Raw genomic sequence first — 20,460 nt, 5'->3', positions numbered from 1 at the left:
TCATACATATGGCTTGATGATAGCTTGGATTAAGGTGGTAGTTTGTTGATGGAATTTGAATTGTAAAATATTTCATGAATAAAGTTGTAAGACATTGTGTTGAGTTGGATATGGGGGAGAAGGAGAGAGTATGATGCTTTGTATTACTTAGTTGTTGGAAAAGAATATTGAAAATGGATCAGGCTCAGGGGAGAAAATGGGAATGAGAATAGTAATTTACCTTGGGGCATTTGGGACATGTTAAAGAAAACTTGTTTTTTAAAATTTATATTAAGATTCCATTCATATAGTCCCATATCAGTAAAAGATAAATAAATCAGTCAATTAGTGAGGATATGACCCACGTTTATATGACATCATGATGGGGAAAAAAACAAAGCAACATTCTGTATTTCTCAACATGTCATCACTCCTATTTAAATTCATAGAGATATTTCATCATGGAGCTTTTCTCAATCAGAATTTGTATATGATCCTCTCAACAAAGTGAAGAAACTAAGTTCTCTTTGCTTCTTATCTTTTAAAAAATAGTTTGTTTACTGTCATTTTACTAATGGTCTAAATATATGGATATTGGTGGTTCAGTGGTAAAGAATCCACCTGCCAATGCAGGAGACTTGTGTTTATCCCTGGGTTGGGAAGATCCCCTGGAGAAGGAAATGGCAACCCACTCCAGTATTCTTGCCTGGAGAATTCCATGGACAGAGGAGCCTGCAGGCTATAGTTCGTGGGGTCACAAAGAGTCAGACACAACTGAGTATCTGAGCAGGCACATACACCATATATGGAGCTTGCTGCTGCTGCTGCTGCTAAGTCGCTTCAGTCGTGTCTGACTCTGTGCGACCCCATAGACGGCAGCCCACCGGGCTCCCCCATCCCTGGGATTCTCCAGGCAAGAACACTGGAGTGGGTTGCCATCTCCTTCTCCAATGCATGAAAGTGAAAAGTGAAAGTGAGTTGCTCAGTCGTGTCCGACTCCTAGCGATCCCATGGACTACAGCCTATCAGGCTCCTCCATCCATGGGATTTTCCAGGCAAGAGTACTGGAGTGGGGTGCCATTGCCTTCTCCATATGGAGCTTACTTTTTACAATTACTAATAGTCTAATAGATCACGATAAGCACATAATTTTGAGATTCTGGGTGCAGGAAGTTCCAAGCATGAGTAGAAAAACTCATATTTTTTTTTAGAATTTCCTTTTTTCTGCCAGGGAATATTTGGTTTTGCTTCATCAACATTAAAAAAGCCTTCTCTGGTTTATCTCCAAGTAACTAATCTAAGGATCAAGAAACTTGACAGGATCCTTCCATTCCATGTCCCCCCCTTCATTCATGAATTCTTTTTTTTTTAAATGAATCTTAGAAACTACACCAAATATATTTGACCAAGTTTAGAAAAGAATGTTAATTCTTCGATTCTGCCCATGCTGGCAAAGTGACTGAAAGTAATTATTTGAATACTATATTAAAAAGACCTGATTTGAAGATCCAGGTTGTCATTTCCTACTGAATTATGTACAAGTTCTTTGGCATTGCATTTAAAGCGTTCCACAGCATGCCGCCGAGCAACTTTTCTGTCTTTATCCTTGTCTAATCCTCTCTGTTAAGCCTCTGCTCCAGACAAACTAGACTGCTTGTCATTCCCTACTTTTCCTAATACCGTTCTCTAGACCTAAAATCTTTTGCTCTCTTACCAGATCACTTCCCTTCTTGTTTTTCATTTCCTGCCCATATCCTATTCAAAACTCTCAAAGTGTTGATTATTTTTTCTTTTAAGGCCTATCTCAAATGCTAGCTCAAGCATAGCCATGCTTTTAAATTTTATCTTAAGTCATTTTTAGTAATTGGCAGGCTTATCTTTTATTTCAACCCTGTAAAGTGCCTACTCCTCCTAGTCTTTCTTATTGTGGTTATTGTAGTGACTAGTGTGCATCATGTAACCAATAAATTTTTTTTTTGAATTAAGCGGAATCATCTCCACTGACAGCCCCATTTTACATTAGTTAGGCACTGGGAAATTATTCAAATCACGGAATCATCTTGTCTGCATAGACAAAGGTACTGTACCAGGCTCTCCCCATTATATTGCCTCATTAGGCCTCATTCACCAAACATGAGTTGAACACCTACTAATTGCAGTATTCTGTGTTACTCTGTCCTGGAAACAGGACCAAATATAATTACATAATCATGTGTCAGGAAAAATATATAATTACTTGCATTTTACATATTCAAAATAAATTTCTAAAATAAAATAATTAGACTAACTTGATATCAATTAAATCTTGTCCAAATAAAGACTGAATATTCAGCTTTGTTCACTCTCATGTAAATGCTGATAAAGAGAGTTAATCTTTCCACTTGAGAAAAACAATTAACACATATCTAACCCAGGAACTCATTTATTCAACAACTTTCTCAACCAAATTTATAAGTGAAGAAAAAATTTTCTACTCAGTTTCTTGTTTTTTTTCAAAGACACTTCCAATAATTTAGTTTTAGGGTCCCTGACTTTAGGTATCTTTCTCAGGATTGGTTATAAACAGGGCAGAAGTACAGCTGAAGTCTGGAGGCAGCAAACAATTGTGGAAAACCTGTGAAGTAATGTTGTTCTTGCAACATTTTCCGGCCTATTTTTCAGGACCCACGGGCTGCAGATAAGCGTTAGGTATGTGTCCAAAACAAACCAGTGTTTTTAAGACACTGTCCATCCGTGGTGTAACTTTCTCACAAATAACTAACGTAATAAAAATTGACTCCTTTTTCATCATTTAAAAGGTTGGGAGTAGGGGAACAACCTGGGTATGTGTGATGTGATAGTTTACTGTTTTCGGTTAAAATTTCCACCCAGTATTTCATTTATAAAATGACTGCATGATAATATGTAAGCCAAAAAGTATTAGAAATGCATCATGGGTAAAGAGTTTATTTTTGTTATTCTTTTGGAATATTCAGCTGGTATTAAAAACAGATCTTTTGAGCTAGAACAATAATGATACAGGTAGACTTCTTACTTTTGGAAAAGATCTGGTCTTTAGCTTATGGGAACCAAGCCGAAGCAGATGTGAAAAGTTCAACTAAAGGAAGAACAGATTAAACTCACTTTTGTGGTTGAAAAACCAAAACAGATGTTATTATTAAGCCACAAAAACCTGAGTGCTTTTAAGTAACACTAGGTGTCTGAATTTTAAATATATATATTTGAAATAATTAAGGCATTTAAAGCTACACAGACTGTTGTGTGCCATTAAACTCTTAATCTTCAAATCCAAGAGTTTGCATTTTAGGGAAAAAAACCTTTCAGGAACATTGAGTCTCTGTTATTGTGCTTTTCATCTAAAAGTGAGAAAGCAAGCATCTGACAATGAAAAACAAAGCCTTTGGGTGATTTGAAAATTATTTTTTTCAAAGGATTATGAAAAATGTTTATTTATAGAATTTTTCAATGCCTTTACAGAACAACTCTGAAATATCTAGTTTACTGTTGTTCCAGTTAAATCTTAGAGCAATGATGTCACAGAGCAAAATTGAGATGATACCAATCTATACATTCACAGACCATTGGTCAACTAACTGAAATACTTCCCTCACACATTATGGTCTCTACCATGGGATACAAAATGGTGTGAGAAGGAAAATTTAGGTCAGAATTGTCCACAGTGGCATGACTACACTCTGATGGCTAATTTTGGATTTCTTAATAACGTTATGTTCTAATATGCCACTTCATCCTTTTTAGCTCAAAGAGACTAAAAGTCTGAGTCAAAAGGATGCAAAGACTAAGTGTTATCCTGTGTAAAATCCTCTACTAGACAAAAGCCAGCAGTGTGCAGGTATGTGTGTGTGCTCAGTCGTGTCTGACTCTTTGTGACCCCGTGGACTGTGGAGTCTGCTAGGCTTTTCTGTCCATGGAATTCTCCAGGCAAGAATACTGGAGTTGGCTGCCATTTTCTCCTCCAGGGGATCTTCTCAACCCAGGGACTGAACCTGTGTCTTTTGTATCTTCTGCATTGGCAGTCAAATTCTTTACTGCTGTGCTACTTGAGAAGCACATTTGATTTGGTTCATAGTTTGATCATTCATAAAATTTCATAGCCTTGATCATTAATTTAGATGTGTTTTACACATTAGGCCAAAAGGGATGTATTTAGCTAACATGAACATTAAGGATGTAATCTTTCACCTGTTTGGAAAAATGAGTGTTACATGACGTGGGATGATTTAGGAGAGAGCTACGAGAATTCCAGGCTTCTATATCATGTAATCATCAAGTGTTGGAAGTGGAAATCTCTATTAATTATCCATTCCCTCTGGAAGAATTCTCTTTTCCACTCTGGGTCTCAAGTTGGGAGAAGAAATGAGGTGACTTTTAAATTGTCTGGGGCATCTTTTCAAACCATATATGCTTTTTTATTTGTTTTCTCTACATGAACATTTCAAAATGTATTTGTTATGATTCCAGTTCCCACCCCTCATTCCCTCACTGTGCACCGATGGCCTGACCTGCGTCCTCTACCTTGCCTGATTCTCTTCCCCTCTGCCACTCTGGCACCTTGAGAACCATCCATAGTTTTTTTAACATTCTATGTGGGAATGACCACTGCTGTAGTTGAATGCCCTAAAAGTTTCATGATATGTCCAGGTTACATCCATTGCATGGTTTGTGCAAGAATTTGTATCATCATATTGATTGCATGTTGGGCTCATAATGTTTGCATCTATTGGGTTAATTAAAATAAAATACACTATCACAGTCAATTTCCCTGTTTCTTTTCTATTTTTATATGTGACTATAGGAAATTTAAATAACTTATCTGGTTTGCATTTGTGACTTAAATTTCTATTGGACAGTTCTGTTCTATCTGGTAATGAAACAGAGAGAAAAGAGAAAAAAAGAGGAAGAAATGCCTGACTGCTCAGGGAAAATGATATAATACATTTCCTTACTTTCAGCCTTATTCTATCCTAGAAGAAATAGTTTTGACTATGTGTGAATTCCACTCAAAAACAGGTTAAGCAGTTAGCAATCAAAAAGGTAAGGGACTGGAAAAGACCCAAGAGCAATCACCTTTTGGGTGGCTGGGCCAGTAAAGATGGAGAGGAGAAATGGCATTTCAGCAGAATTCATATGAGAGGATGTCCCTGTCTGGCCTGAGGACCATATGTAGGGAATAGTCAGCTCTGAAGAGTTTGACAATCTCCACGAAGGTGCAGTCCAGGTAATATCCAGATGTACATAATATATGAAGTTTTTCTGAAAAACTGAAAAAAGATAACATGGATAAGGAAATAAGAATACATGTGAAAGTCACTCATTTGTGTCCGACTCTTTGTGACCCCAAGGACTATACAGTCCATGGAGTTTTCTAGGCCAGAATACTGGAGTGGGTAGCTTTTCCATTCTCCAGGGGATCTTCCCAACCCAGGGATTGAACCTAGGTTTCCTGCTTTGCAGGCAGATTCTTACCAGCTGAGCCACAAGGGAAGCCTGAGAATACATGCTGCTGCCGTCGCTTCAGTCGTGTCCGACTCTGTGGGACCACATAGATGGCAGCCCAGCAGGCTCCCTCGTCCCTGGGATTCTCCAGACAAGAACACTGGAGTGGGTTGCCATTTCCTTCTCCAGTGCATGAAAGTGAAAAGTGAAAGTGAAGTCACTCAGTCGTGTCCGACTCTTAGCGACCCCATGGATTGAAGCCTACCAGGCTCCTCTGCCCATGGGATTTTCCATGCAAGAGTACTGGAGTGGGTTGCCATTGCCTTCTCTGTGAGAATACAAGAGAGGGATGTAATTACCTAACAATTAGAAATCATTTATTAATTTATTATTTAATTCCATAAATATCCACTGAGCTTCTCTTGAGGTCTATTGAAGCCTTTTTCAAGACAGTGAGGAAGGAACCAAAGAGGCAACTTCTCTATGTCCATGGTGTTTGCATATAAAGGAGGATATTCTTCAGTTGCTGAGCCATATCCAACTCTTTGCAACCCATGGACTGCAGCAAACCAGGCTTTCCTGTCCTTTACTATCTCCCAGAGTTTGCATTTCACTAGAGATGAATTCAACTTACATTAATTGAATTGTATTCTACATAATACAAATAAGAATGGGGAGGATTCAGAGAGGTATAGAGAGAGGCCTCTGTACATAATAGAGGTATTATGAAGAAGAAGTTCTTCTTCCCTCCATTCTGCTCAATTCATGTATTCAAAGATTTGGGGGGATATACAATATGTTTTGAAAACATGAGCCAAGTACTTCATATAATGCTCAATCATAGAAAAATGATTAGTTCCATAGCTGGAGGAAAAACTGGTTGTGTTTTACTAAGACACATTAAAAACTATTTCAATTTTGACTACACAATTATTATCCTACAGATAAAATATGAAAGCATCAACAAGATACAACTCCCCTTAACTATTCCATGATTTAATTCAAAATCTCCATCTTATCAATGAAGATATCACATAAATTTTGATGGGAATAAAGAAATATATTTTTGGCTTTTCTCTAATCTCCCAAACTGGAAACATTCATGTAATATGAAATTAAGCTATTGAAATATTATATTTGCTAGCTCCTAGCTTTTCCTTTCTTTTCTTTGTGAATGTGAATTATTTTTTGTGTACATTTAGCTTTCAATATTTTCTAGAATTTCTTTAAAACTTGGTAGTTTTTTATTTATTTATTTTTTTTTTTAGTTTTTTATTTTTTTCTATAGATTGAAATATTCTGGCATGAGCATAAAGGGAAGTAGTAGATATTTTTAAAGTGAAATTTTAGTTCTTTCATCCCACAAAATGCTTAGCACTAGCCTTTTCCATGTCTGCTCATGCATGTCTTCTCCACAAGTCACAGTTTATTCTGCCATCAAGGCCCTGGCATAGATTCACCATTTTCTTAAAGTTTTCTCTGACCAATAATGCCCTATGCCAAAAATGTCTACTTATAATGTTTTCATCACATAAAATAATCATTCACTTAAAAATTGCCTTTTAATCACTCATTCAATTATTATTACTATTTATAAATATGCATTGAGCTTACTTTAACTCAGGTATAATTTTAGGTACTGTGACTATAGCAGTAGCAAAATAAACTTTCTTATAGTCTTAAAAAGTTATAAAGATCCTACATTCAAAAATGTATCCACAATCAAGTAGAATGAAGTTTAAGACAGAGAATTCCTAGGTGCCATAAGAACATGCAAGTGGATCTCTTCCCTGGCTGCACATTGAAATCACCCAGGGACTTAATGGAAAAAAAAAAAAAAAAAGGCACCTATGCCTTGATCTCATGCTCATGGTCTGATTTGCTTGGTGTGGGGTTGACCTGAAGCATGAGTGAGTGGCCAGTTCCCCAGGTGATTCTAATGGAAATCCAGCGTTGAGAACCATTGGTGCCCTAGCTGAATGCCTTCTGGGAGGGTCTTAGTTTATAGGGTACTGATGCATGTCCCTCTGGTCAACCATCAGTATCTCACTGGACTCTTCAACTTTTCACAAAGGATAGCAATAGTGAGATAAATTTGAAGAAAGAATGGGTACACTTTTAGCATCCATTGTCTTGTGAGATCTTTGGTAGCAGTAAGTGATAAACCTGTGGGTTCTCTGCTATGCAGCTGCCAGGAGGAGCAGCCTTGGACTTTTTTTTTCCTTTAATTATCTATAATTCATTTAATAAAGTGAAGACCAGGCATCAGTGATCTTCATCCTCATATTCATAAACTGAATAACATCAGTATTATTTTTTTCTCTTGCCCCACATAGAAATGTGATGTCCTTTAGGTTCTATCTCCAGGTTTTCTTCAGTTTTAAAGATGTTTTTCTGGTCCCAGGCCCAGGCACTTTAATTTCTTAAATCAAAAATGAATAAGTTCTGTGTCTACTGTTTTTAAAAAAGACAAATAATTTTACTTGGCAGTCAAGTCTACACTTCCCATACAGAAAATAGAGAAATTTATTGTTTTAGTTCAGGCTAAAAATATTATTTAAGGTACACAGGTAATTGAAGAAAGCACATTTTCTCTCCACTCACCATTTTTCTGGGATAGTTGCCTAATTTTCCCACCCTTCACCATCCTGTCCTGTTAATTTTGCTACATATACAACCAAACCTTACTTTTTGTGGTGTTTGCTTTTTTAAAGTATGGAAGTGAAGTGAAAGTCACTCAGTCATGTCTGACTCTTTGCGACCCCATGGAATTCTTCCATGGACTATATAGTATGTATCCTTCAAATGTTTAAAAAAAAGAGGGAGACTATACAGCTTGCATCACGACTAAAAACTATTAGAAGATAGCAATTCAGTAGTTGGGACAATACACTTCAAAACACCGAAAGACAACAGGTTTAGAGAAATTGGCATATGTTAGTGATTATGCAATCACTCATTTCCCACAGATTTCTTTTTATAGGAAACTTTGGAAAATCCCAGAAGAACTGACCGAGTCATTTAAACCACAACAGGTTTCTTTCAACATCAAAATCATGGGTAGGAGTGGGCGAGAGAGTTTTTTTTTTTTTTTCTAAGGCATGGACAGCCTAGTTCTGAGTGTGCGAAGCTGTGGCTTCCCCTCCTATAGATGCCTTCTGAACAGCCAATCTGACTTCCTCCCCAAACCAAAGCATCCTGAAAACATCCAAGCAGAGGAAGCATTTTTTCACCATGACATGGGAAAGGGCCACAGAGATCCAAATGGAAACGGACATTTCATGCGAGTGACTGTTTCTATCCCACCTTGGCTTCTTGCCTGATTCAACAGACACTTAGGTGGCTGAAGAAGGAAATTTTTGTTAAAGTGAATCCAGCTCTGAGTTGGACACAGAGACTTTTGACTGGCAGCCGAGTTCCTTGTGCTAGCTGGCAAAATTAGCAATTTTTTCTTTTAGTTGTTGTTGTTGGGTTTTGAAAATACACTTCATTTCCTGGCAACAGTTTTCCTTCTCTAGTAGATAAAGGGAAAGATATCTTCCATTTACACTCCTATCATCTTAGAAACTATTTTCTCAACCACACAGGATCCCCTGAAGTCTCACTCTCATTCCATGGCCTCTTGACAGCTGGCTTATAACCAAGTGGTCTCAAAAAAGTCCTCCCTTCCCTGATTGTGTGTGTCAGTGGGAGTCTGTTTGCTGTCATCAGAGGCTCATCTTACATGTATGGCCATGATAGCCGTGTGTGTGTGTGTGTGTGTGTGTGTGTGTGTTGTGTGTGTAAGAGGTAGGCGCAGTGCCTAGCCTTAAGTTTTTAAGACTACTCAAAGACTATAATTAAGAAAATTAGAGATTGAGGTGGCACTTCTTCCCCTGTTGCTCTCCATGAAGCTATTAAAAAAAAACTCATGGTTATGGCCACATACCATATTGATGTAACACACACCACCGTGTTCATCAAAAAGAGTCTTCCACACTGGTGGAAGAGCGAGTTGACACAATCTTTCTGGATGGCGTTTTAGTGCAAGTCAGCAGCTTTAAAAATGGCACATCCATACTTAGGAATTGATTTCACAGAAATGTTCATAAGTGTGCAATAAGATTTATTAGCAATGAATTATATGCTAAATGGTGAGAACAATTTTAATGTTTAACATTTGGGGAAGGTTAATCAACTATAATATGCCTGTCTAACAGATTTTGTAGTTATGTTTTTAAAGAATATCCACTGATATAAAGTAAGGTTTTGACATACTATAGATTACAAGAAGAATAAGATATTAATACAGTTCAGTGACAACTTTATATAAGTATGTATTTATAATTGCTTAAACAACTAGCAGGAAATACACCAAATTGTAATGGTGATTTATTTTGTAGCTTGGCATTTTAGATAGAATGGTCAAATGGATACATAGATAGATAGATATAGATGTAGATATAGATAGAAGAAAGAAAAAGCATTTTATTAGATATTAAAATTGTTTCTCAATCTGTAAATATTACAACTTATTAACATATCCATATCAAACTACATTTAGGAAAATATCATCTTTGCTTCATAAGTCTAATCACCACGGAATAGAAATAGGTTTAAAAAAGATAAGAAATTCTAGACAGAGAGCTAAGAGGCCACCTACTTCCTCTGTCTACTTTCTCAAGGAGAAAAGATAAGTACAGAGAGGTTTTTAATCAGAGTTTTTTATTCCTTTTATCAAGATTGGAGTTAACTTTGTGATAAAGCCAAAATAAGTCCTAGCCCCAAACTTTTTCTGATATGCAACAGATGACATTTTATTGTTAATGTTGTTCTTTCTTTGTTTATGTGTAGGTAACTGATTCTGAGTAGCATTAGAATTATTTGGTTGGCATATTTGCCTCCCAAATGGTCTTGATTCTTCTATCATGAGTGTTTGACATTCTGAATTCAAAATGGTTGTCATATATTAACAGCAATCTTGCACATTTCATTGATGATATCTAATAAATGTTGATATTCAGCAAGACCTTCTGTCTTAGAACCTATTGTTATATATGTAATTTGACTTTTAACATGGGTGATTTTGAATTAGAGACTATCCAATGAAAAACATGAGGAAAAGAAACCAAAGTTAATGATTTCCAATTCAGTAACTTTGAGTAAGATATAATTTTTTTCCCGTACCAGGTACAGAAGCCTCTAAGAATTCAATAAATACTCATTGATGGAGTTAGTAAGTGCATGTTTCAGAAACATTTACCTGATAGTATAGAATTATATGTAGTTAGAATTGGCATCAATATTTAAATAATTCATGCAAGTCCTAACTTAAATGGTATTATCAAATATTTTCTGAAGCACAAGAGTAGATTTATTTTGGTTTAAACTTTTCCTTTTCCCAGTGTATAGCTCTTGGGTTGCAGAAATTAACTGTGAAAATGTCATATAATACTTACCTTCTTAAAATTCAGTCAGTGAATTTTTGGTTGGCATATTTGCCTCCCAAATGGTCTTGATTCTTCTATCATGAGTGTTTGACATTCTGAATTCAAAATGGTTGTCATGATGTTAACTTAAAATTCAATATTCATAATTTCTAAGTACAGAATGTTTAATGAATTCTGAATAATATTTATTAACTATATTTTAATGACATCCTTTTATTGAAACTATTAAAATGTTTTAGAACTCACTTCATAAATGTGATTTTAATTCTTTTTCCATATTCATAGGCCACTGCTTTCTAAAAAAAGAAGATTAAATGATTCAGGTTTTGGGGAAACAAATCACTGTGCCAATCTTCAGGTATTTCTCTTCCTGATATGGCCACTAATGTCTAATTGTAGAAGCACAGGCCCCATCAGAGCACTGTTTTCATTATGCACCATTGAATTATTTGTCAGGGATTGGAAATCTTGTGTAAGAAATATACCAAGCTTCAGCGCTTTCCAAAATGGAGTGGCCTTTTCTAAAATAGTTCTCAGAATTGGCTTCATGGAAAGAGGGAATACCATCTTACAGAAGGAATTCAAGTGTAATGTAGGAGCTTCTGGAAGCATGAATAGTCTTATCTTCAGGATTCTTAGAATGAAAGATTCTGGCTTCTCTTTGACATGGACTATTGAAAACCCCAGAGCAGGATTGGTAGACCTGTCCCAAGTGTGAAAGGTGTATAGTTTGACTATAAGTCTCTTTAACATTTTGGGAAATATTAATTAAAAGCCAGATTTTCAGCTTCCTTTGATGAACAGAATGATCTTAGATTGAGTTCTCTTCCTCTCAAGGCACTAGTCAGCTTGTCCTGGGGAGAGGCTGCCTGTTTCTATGGGAAGGGTGCCCTTTACTGGCTGCCTTCCACCTCTAACCCAGTCTGTTTCACCCACACTGTAATATATTTCCTGCTTGATCAGTACAGAAATTTGATTTTTTAACTCCTATCAAAGAAATAAAGCATTGCTAGTGCTTCCTTCTGCTCCAGGTATGTTTTGTAACTTAATTCAACATTAAATCCCATATTGTGTTGAAAAGGACACTGAAATTTCAATAGGCAAGTATATTTTATATCCTTTTATATAGACTGTCTTTATTCATTTTATCTCTTCTTTTTATGATGCAAGGCTTCTTAACCAGTTTTTCATGGCTACTGCAGTTTTCGGAGAAGGCAATGGCACCCCCACTCCAGTACTCTTGCCTGGAAAATCCCATGGATGGAGGAGCCTGGAAGGCTGCAGTCCATGGGGTCCCTGAGGGTCGGATACGACTGAGAGACTTCACTTTCACTTTTCACTTTCATGCATTGGAGAAGGAAATTGCAACCCACTCCAGTGTTCTTGCCTGGAGAATCCCAGGGATGGGGGAGCCTGGTGGGCTGCCGTCTATGGGGTCACACAGAATCAGACACGACTGAAGTGACTTAGCATACTGCAGTTTTTGCTTTTCTCCCTTTTTTTCTAACTCTTAAAACATTTTTTATCTCTAGGAATTTAGCTCAAAAGGTTGGCACTATTACATTACTCTAGAATTCAGTTCAATACAATGTTAAACACTTTTTCCACGAAGGGAAAGGATAATGCCTTTTACTAATATTATACATATTAGTAACATTTTTACTATTATTACTGATGGTATATGTACTAATATTAATTCACTATTGTTCTAATATTGTAGAACCTACTGTATATGCTAAGTGCATAGCAGATCTGCAAGTGTATCCATTGACCGAATCAGTATTTCCACATCTCTACTATTTAACCTAAAACATTAACTTTCTTCAGCATGAAAGTAATATATTGGACTGTAACATATCACCAATAATACATAGCAAGTCAAATAATATCAATTCCTCTTTCATGTTCTTGGGAAGGAGTGTTTCTAACAAATGCATAGTACAAAAATATAAGTTCCTGCCCTTAATTTCTATTGCCTTATAAGTTTCTTCTTACTACTACTGAGCCAATGTTTTTCTCTTTTAATTTCTCTATTAACTTTAATTAGGCTCATGAGTTTTCTGGCCAGGTGGGTTTTCCCTAAACACTCACAACTCTGTTTTCCAGGCTAGCAGTAGAATTAAGTTAAGCTGCAGATTTGAGGCAGATTCTAACATTATAAGCTGTAGAAGTTTCCAATGCCACAACTCATTTCATCCACTGAGGATTTCAGCAGGCAGCACTTTTAATAAGCCAGGCTTGACATTTTTCAAGGAATACTTTGGGATCCATTTTTGAAAGCAATATTGGTTATGATTCCACAGCTGGAAGATTTCCGAGGAAATGTTTGTCCTCTTGAAAACATGTTTAGTCCATACGGCATAAAGAACATAACAGTTCTGAGCCACCATTCTAAATTTTGCCATAACATATTTCTAATATGTAATTTTCCACCAGCATTGTCACGGGCCCATGATAGAATAGGAGGCTTAGTTCCAATTCAGTCTTTCATTTTCTTGCATTTTACTTTGTCTTCTAGGAAAGATAAACTTGCCTACATTATTTATGTATTTTAGTGAATTAAAATAGATTTCATTTGTAATTTTCTCATGAAAAATCTAAGGAAGGAACGGAACAGAGCTGAAAATCTTCCCTCGATCCTACAGGGCATTAGATCGACTCAGGTACTGGCTGCTGGTTTAATAAAAAGATAGGATTTCCATTTACTCCAGGCAGGCTTAATGTATTGTTCTCAGAGTGAGACAGTCAGAATGAGTCAGGAGCCAAAGAATACACTTTATAGACACAAATAATCGTAAATTCAGAATGTCACCTTTAGGCAGAGGCATTTTTATTATTGTTAGTGGAGCTGCTGAGTAGGTTTGATGTTTTATTCTCTTGAGGACTCAATGTTCCCAAGTCCTGGAGCCCTGTCTTTATCAGGCTCACAAGGAGGGAGCCCAGCCAAACTTGCTTCCTATACTTCTCTATGATTGATAGCAGATGGCATGCTTTAAAATAAACCTATCCATTAGCAGTCCTCAGTGTTTTTACTCAAGGCATTTACAACTGTCTCAAGCAGAAAACACATTCACTCCATGAGCTAGTTTCAGTCCGCAACAGCTGTACAGGTGCAAATCTCTCATTAACTCTTAAATAGTGGTGAAATAAACAATGGCTTTTTCTCTGACTTTATTTAAGGGAGGATACTTCAAAGCTGCTGTGGAATTACTGTCCTCCACAACAGAGCTTCAAAGGATAGTTTTATTAAAACTTAACAATATTATGCAATGATATGCTAGTCCAAGGAATGTACATATCATGTGGTGAATATTATAGTTTAAAAGTTTGTTTCTGTGCACACGGATTTAGTGGTAAATTACCAGGCTTGCAGGAGTGTTTGTGAAGAGGGAGAAAAGAGTGAAGATCTCGTCAAGGGTCCCTGGCAGTACTCAGGTTCTTGGTTACAACCTCTACTCAGGCACAAAGTATCCATTCCCTCCCAGCCCCTTTTCATTGCAGAGGGAGGGTAGGGCTGAGCGCTCATCAGTAAACTGAGTTAATGGTTTGTTTTCAGGCAGCCATTTGAATTTCCTTGCATGCGGGTAGTTAAACAATAGCAACACCATTTTAAAAGTTATCCGTACTGAACACCGGTGAGATGATTAGCCTCAGGATTTTGATTTATGCTCAAGAAGATAAATAAAGCTTTCTAGTTTAAAAAGTCTTGTTGTTAACGTTGGCAGACACCTAATGGCACTTATCTTATGCCAAGTATGGGTTTTGAATCTTAGAAAAATGAACTTCTTAAATCTTATCAACAACTTAAAAAACTACTATCACTATTCCTAATGTTACAGATAAGGAAGCCACTCTTGCTCTGAGACCTTAACCAGAATATCTCCTGAAAGGAGGACTTAGAGAATGTGTTCTAAACCAGACTGCCTGGGTTCAACTTTTTGCTCCAGTCTTTACTCTCTGTGTGACAGTGGGTGTGTCATTTGATGGTCCTCTGTCTCCCTTTTCTCACTTCTTATCCTATAACCCTTTGTTGTTGAGTCGCTTTGTTGTGTCTGACTCCTTTGCGACCCCATGGACTGTAGCCCGTCACGCTTCTGTCCGTGGGATTTCTCAGGCCAGAATACTGGAATGGGTTGTCATTTCCTTCTCCAGGGGATCTTCACAACCAAGGGATCAAACCTGCATCTTGGCACTGGCAGGCAGATACTTTACCGCTGATCCACCATTCCTACTTTGGGCTAATAATTGTCCTTAACTTTTATGGTTGTTTTGATGATAGAATAATGTATGCATAATGCTTAGAACAACTCCTGGCACTTAGGAAATGCCAGGTAAGTTTTAGCCATTGTGTTGTCATTACCATCATTACTAAAGTTACTAGAGTGACATTAAGCCCTTAATATAAACTCATATAAATATGAGTTTTCTTTGATATCTTCTACATCTGGGACTCTGTTCTGAAAAAATTTAATGTCCAAACAAAACAAGTCATTTGTTTTTATTTCACACTTTATTAATCAAACATATACATGGTTGCCAATCAGAGGCTTTGATCAGCATGAAGTAATAAGAGTTTTCATATGAAATTGATAAGATTTTGCCCCAAAGCAATTTGACACTCTAGTTTTAGCAGCCTTATTATTGGTGCATATGTTATTCCCTTGCTGCTGCTGCTGCTAAGTTGCTTCAGTCGTGTCCGACTCTGTGTGACCCCATAGACGGCAGCCCACCAGGCTCCCCCATCCCTGGGATTCTCCAGGCAAGAACACTGGAGTGGGTTGCCATTCCCTTAGGCCTTCTGAAATAATGAAATTGGTTAATGGAGCCCCTCATTACCTTCCATGGGTCCCCATGGGTCCATGCTGCCATTGTAGGTAAACCTGAGCCAAAATTTCTCTTCAATGGGCAGCTGGAGAGGCAAGCAGTAAAAGCCATGAGATGAACCCTATCCCTTGCTATTTTTAAAAAGTATTGTCTTCATTAAAGGATTTTCGGAGAAGGCTCACATAATAAGACACTTGCCACTGACTTTCCAATGCACACATAATACAGAGAGTTCTGAAAGATATGGTGGAAGAATCCAAGTGTGCGTGAGGCATAGGTTACAACTCATCTTCATGGCATCTGCATGTGTCCTCTTCAGGAGGCTTTTGTAGACATTGCTCTCTCATCTTTGTGAGTGCACTCAAGTAAGTTTTAAAATAAATATGTCTGTATACAAGATGAAAAAAAATTAAGTTATGTGGGGAAATTTAAGTGAAGAGCAACACCTATCAGTACTGAGTTACTTTATGGATACAACTGCAACAACTATTTGCTTACCTGAAATATTTCATTTGGATTTCTAAAAAGTAATTCTATATTGGGTTATAGAAGGTAAATGCTGGGCCAATGGATATACCATACTGCTTGCTGTAAGTTTGGAGAGAATATGGCTAGTAATTTGAGATTACTCAAGGGCACCTTGGTGTGCATTTTAGAGGAAGTTGGTATATTAATGGTTCCTCTACACTTCATTACTAGTTTTAGTATCACACTGAATGGGATTAAGTCAGTTAGATTTATAAACTCTCTAAACAGAGAGAAAGAAGGCTAAAGAATGAAGCCTAGGACAAAAGGACACTTATTGGATTTAATGTTTTAAAAGAAATTGTTTTAGTAGGAAAATTTTTTTCCCAGAAAAATAGATATTAGGAGCTTAAAAAGATTTAAGAATATATTTAAGCATTATGATTTTTTTTTTTGGTAGAACATACTAAGACTATATTCTTATAGAAGTATAACTCTGTGTGAGTTATATTTTTGTTGAGTTCCAAACAATTAGAATTTAGAATGCAATGGCAGAAAGAAAGGGCAGGGAACTTGACATCAGGATACCTGCATTCTGCAAAGAATAATACTGACCTACTCTCAGAGCAATCACTGCAGCTCTTTATTCCTAAATATAACCCCCCTATGCCTCAGATTTCTCAGCTGTAAGTGAAAAGGGTTGCCCTGAGTCAGCAAATCAAATAAATGGCAAGTGGACTTGGAAGTTCCTCTCCCACAGCCAGGACAGGCAGCAATAATTGATTACAGACTCTTCCCGCTGAGCCAGGTGAAAGTGAAAGTGAAAGTTGCTCAGTCGTGTCCGACTCTTTGACACCCCATGGACTATACAGTCCATGGAATTCTCAGGCCATTCCCTTCTCCAGGGGATCTTTCCAACCCAGAGATTGAACCCCGGTCTCCTGCATTGCGGGTGGATTCTTTACCTGAGCCACAAATGAAGCCCAAGAACATTGGAGTAGGCTCAGCCAGGTGAGGCCTCTGAATTCTCAAAAGCAGTGATCCTAGCAGCCTTCCTAAGGTTTTCATCCCTCAAAGTGAACTTGAAATGAGACTTGTTAGCTGTGTCTGTTAGTCCCCAAAATGCAAAAATTCTAGATTAATAATGTTTTTTTACAATGAGGTAGTGTCTGTGTTTAAGTGGGCAGATGTATTAGACAGAAAAATAGATATCTTGCTGAATATGGCATAAATGCTGGTGTTTTTATATTGCTTTCAGTGACTGCATTTCTATGCAGAATGCTTACTTTTAGGGAAATTTTGACATGCTTGCACATTGATTCATTCATTTACTGTTAAGGTTTTAAAACTGCTGAACCTGCTGTATTTTCGTCCTCTTGACCTCATATTCAGTACAACTTTAAGATACTTTCTGTTAGTTTAAACCCAGTCTATGTCCTCCTAAACTGATCCAAAAATTGTGTTCTCAGGGCTCTCTTCAATAGCTGTTTATCTTTTGGAGCCCTTTTTTGTTTGTTATTTTGAGAATTTGTTCTAGTTTTGCTAAAAACTTAACATTGAAATCTCTCAGAGGTGTGTATCCGTCTTTATCCTTCTCTGGGTTTTGTTTCACTGAAAATTTTGGAAGTTGAGGTTCATTGCAACTACGGCCTCCAACTGGGTTCCTTTGCATTATTATTCCTGTGTCAGATACACAGCAGTTATCTAGAGTTTTCCAATGGGAATAGCAGCCTTTGTGAAATCAGGAAATTATGAAAGTTGATAAAATGGAACTATTATCTTAAATAATAGCAATTTCTTAATAATATATTGAGTTTAGCACCACTCCTTATAATAATTCTTCTTTTTCATATAATTTCAGATGGAGAGAATAAACTATCCCAGTTCGGAACATTACGCCTATTATACATTTTAATAGCATTTTACATTTTGTGGAGTACTTTGTACTTCCTCTTTCTGGTGATTCATTAAGAAAATGTAGTCGTTTGGAAATGAAGATGTGTTAGAACTTAGGAGACAGATTTTGGGGCTTCCCTGATTCTGTCAGTATAACTTGGGTAACAGTGACCAGTGGCCCTGTTTCTCTACAATCTAGCTTTCATCTCTTAAAATTGGTGCACTAATGCTAATTTTGTGTGTGGTCATAAATATTATCCTAGGTTAATTTCCTTAAGCTCATCAGGAGAAGAAAGCCTTAAGTAGAGCATGTGAAGTGCTACTTACTGTGTCATCTAGGAATGTCTCCCACCTTCATGTTCCTTTTCTAACAGAGAAATAATGAAATTGTCTATGAGCCAGAGGGGTGACTGGAGAGTGGCCAAGGATTTGGGTTGAATCCTCAGTGGTGTTTGACATTTGTGTTAATCAGTTGGCTTTCTTGTCACCTGGAGTAATGCTAAGTTGGATTTGTATGTTCAGTGCAATGAAACAAGCAAACATATTTTTAAAATGTTGAATGTTCAGCAAATTAACAGTTATAAGACTTCATATCCAAGAGCAATAAAACATTGTTAAATGATTAAAAATAAACAGAATTTACATTGACAATAAACATATACTTTAACTTGAGGAAAATGTGAGCAAATATATTAGCAGTAATCAACATGTGATACTTTAAATAATACTTTAATTGTTTTCAAAGCTATTTTTTTCAGTTGTATATTTGCAACAGGGCAATCAGAACTTTAATCAGCTAGGTTCTTAGTGGCTGGCTATCAGATTTGATAAAAATCAGGTCAAAGGGGCTTGCTGGTACAATTTCTTCTTTGAGAAATCTTCTTGTGACTATTCCCAGGAAGATTAACAGAAACAACAACAACAAACCACTTTATAATAAACAAAATAGCAATAAAACTTTATATGGAACCTTTATTTTCAAAGGATCCCAGAGTGCTTATAAACTGCTATTCAAACCATATCCAGGAATCACTAAAGCACAGCCACAGTCTGGAGCCAAAAGGAGAGCTGAACTGTTAGTGGGAGAGGATGTTCCTGCTCTAGAAGGGGTGTAGCTTGCATGACCTAATAGGGGTTTTCTGGCTCTAATTTCTGCAATGCTGCGTGGGTGGAATTCCTGTGCTTTGGAGATGCACAAGGCGAGGCTGTATTGCTGCAGAAAGTGGGAAGTGAAAGAGAATATGGTAGTGGAAGGAGGAGGCATGGGAAGTGGACTGTTTATGTTCCTGTCACCGAGTGGCAGTGACTACAGCATAGTCACCAGTCGTTAGGGCCCCCTGACCCTGGGGTAAAATAACTCTGTCCCAGGTGCCATTTGAACCAAGTTACTTCAATTGCCAAATGAAAAACTCTTCTATGGGAACTTTTTCAGGAAAAAAAAAAAAAAAATGTAAGAAGAGTCAGCTGACTCACATCTAGAATTGTAGGATGTTAGACTAGGACAGACCCTAGAGATGATCTAGTCAAATACGTTTATCTTTGAGGAAACTAGAAGAGAGGAAGTAGTAAGAGCGTAACCTTAGATCAATATCAGCATCTTCCAGTCGGAAGAAATCTTACTGATTAACTAGCTACATCCCCCACACTATTATTTAATGACTTCCTAAACAAATCTTTCTAAAAGTTCTTTCAGCAATTTTGTTTACTGACAGGGATATATGACTTCTAAGAGCGACAACTCACACTGTTGGAAGTGTCCCTTTAGAAACATTCTTTAGAACATTCATTCTTTCATTTTTTAATACACATTTGTTGAGTGTCAATCAGGTACCAGGCATTAAGCTAGGCTTTGAAACACAAAGGAAAATAATACTAAAATATAGCTCCTAATAGTTACTGGGAGAACACTGCATGTTACTTACCATGGGCTTTACGTGTTTTTACTCATTTACTCCTTGCAACAAGCCTGTGAAGTGGAAACTGTTATTTTCCCCACTAACAGGTAAAGGAGAAAGTACAAGTAATTTGCCAAAGAGAAGCAGCTAATAAGTGGCAGAGCAGGAATTTAAGCCAGAGGTGATGGTTTTAGAGCCCATGCTCTTAACCCTAACACCATGCTACTCTTTAGGGAGCAGGTGAAACCATAAATGAACAATGCAATAGTTGATTCTTGTTAGAGTTAAATAAAGACGGTTCTGTAAGAGGCTTAACAGGGGATGCCTATTAGCCAGAGTGGTCAGAGAGGACACCTCTGAAGGAAAGGAATATTCCTAGGAACCGTCATGAAAAGAGCCCTTGTCAATGGAGGAACAAGCTCAAAAGCTTCCCCAGCAAGGTTGGGGAAGAACCTGATGGGTTTTGGAGCCCAAACTTTCTTCCTCTAAAATTCTCTAATTCAGTTGTACTCTTT

This window comes from Bos taurus, chromosome 2 (genome assembly GCF_002263795.3).
Source record: "Bos taurus isolate L1 Dominette 01449 registration number 42190680 breed Hereford chromosome 2, ARS-UCD2.0, whole genome shotgun sequence".
Taxonomy (NCBI): Eukaryota; Metazoa; Chordata; class Mammalia; order Artiodactyla; family Bovidae; genus Bos; species Bos taurus.
The sequence above is the reverse complement of the archived record's forward strand: the minus strand, read 5'-3'. Positions refer to the sequence as shown.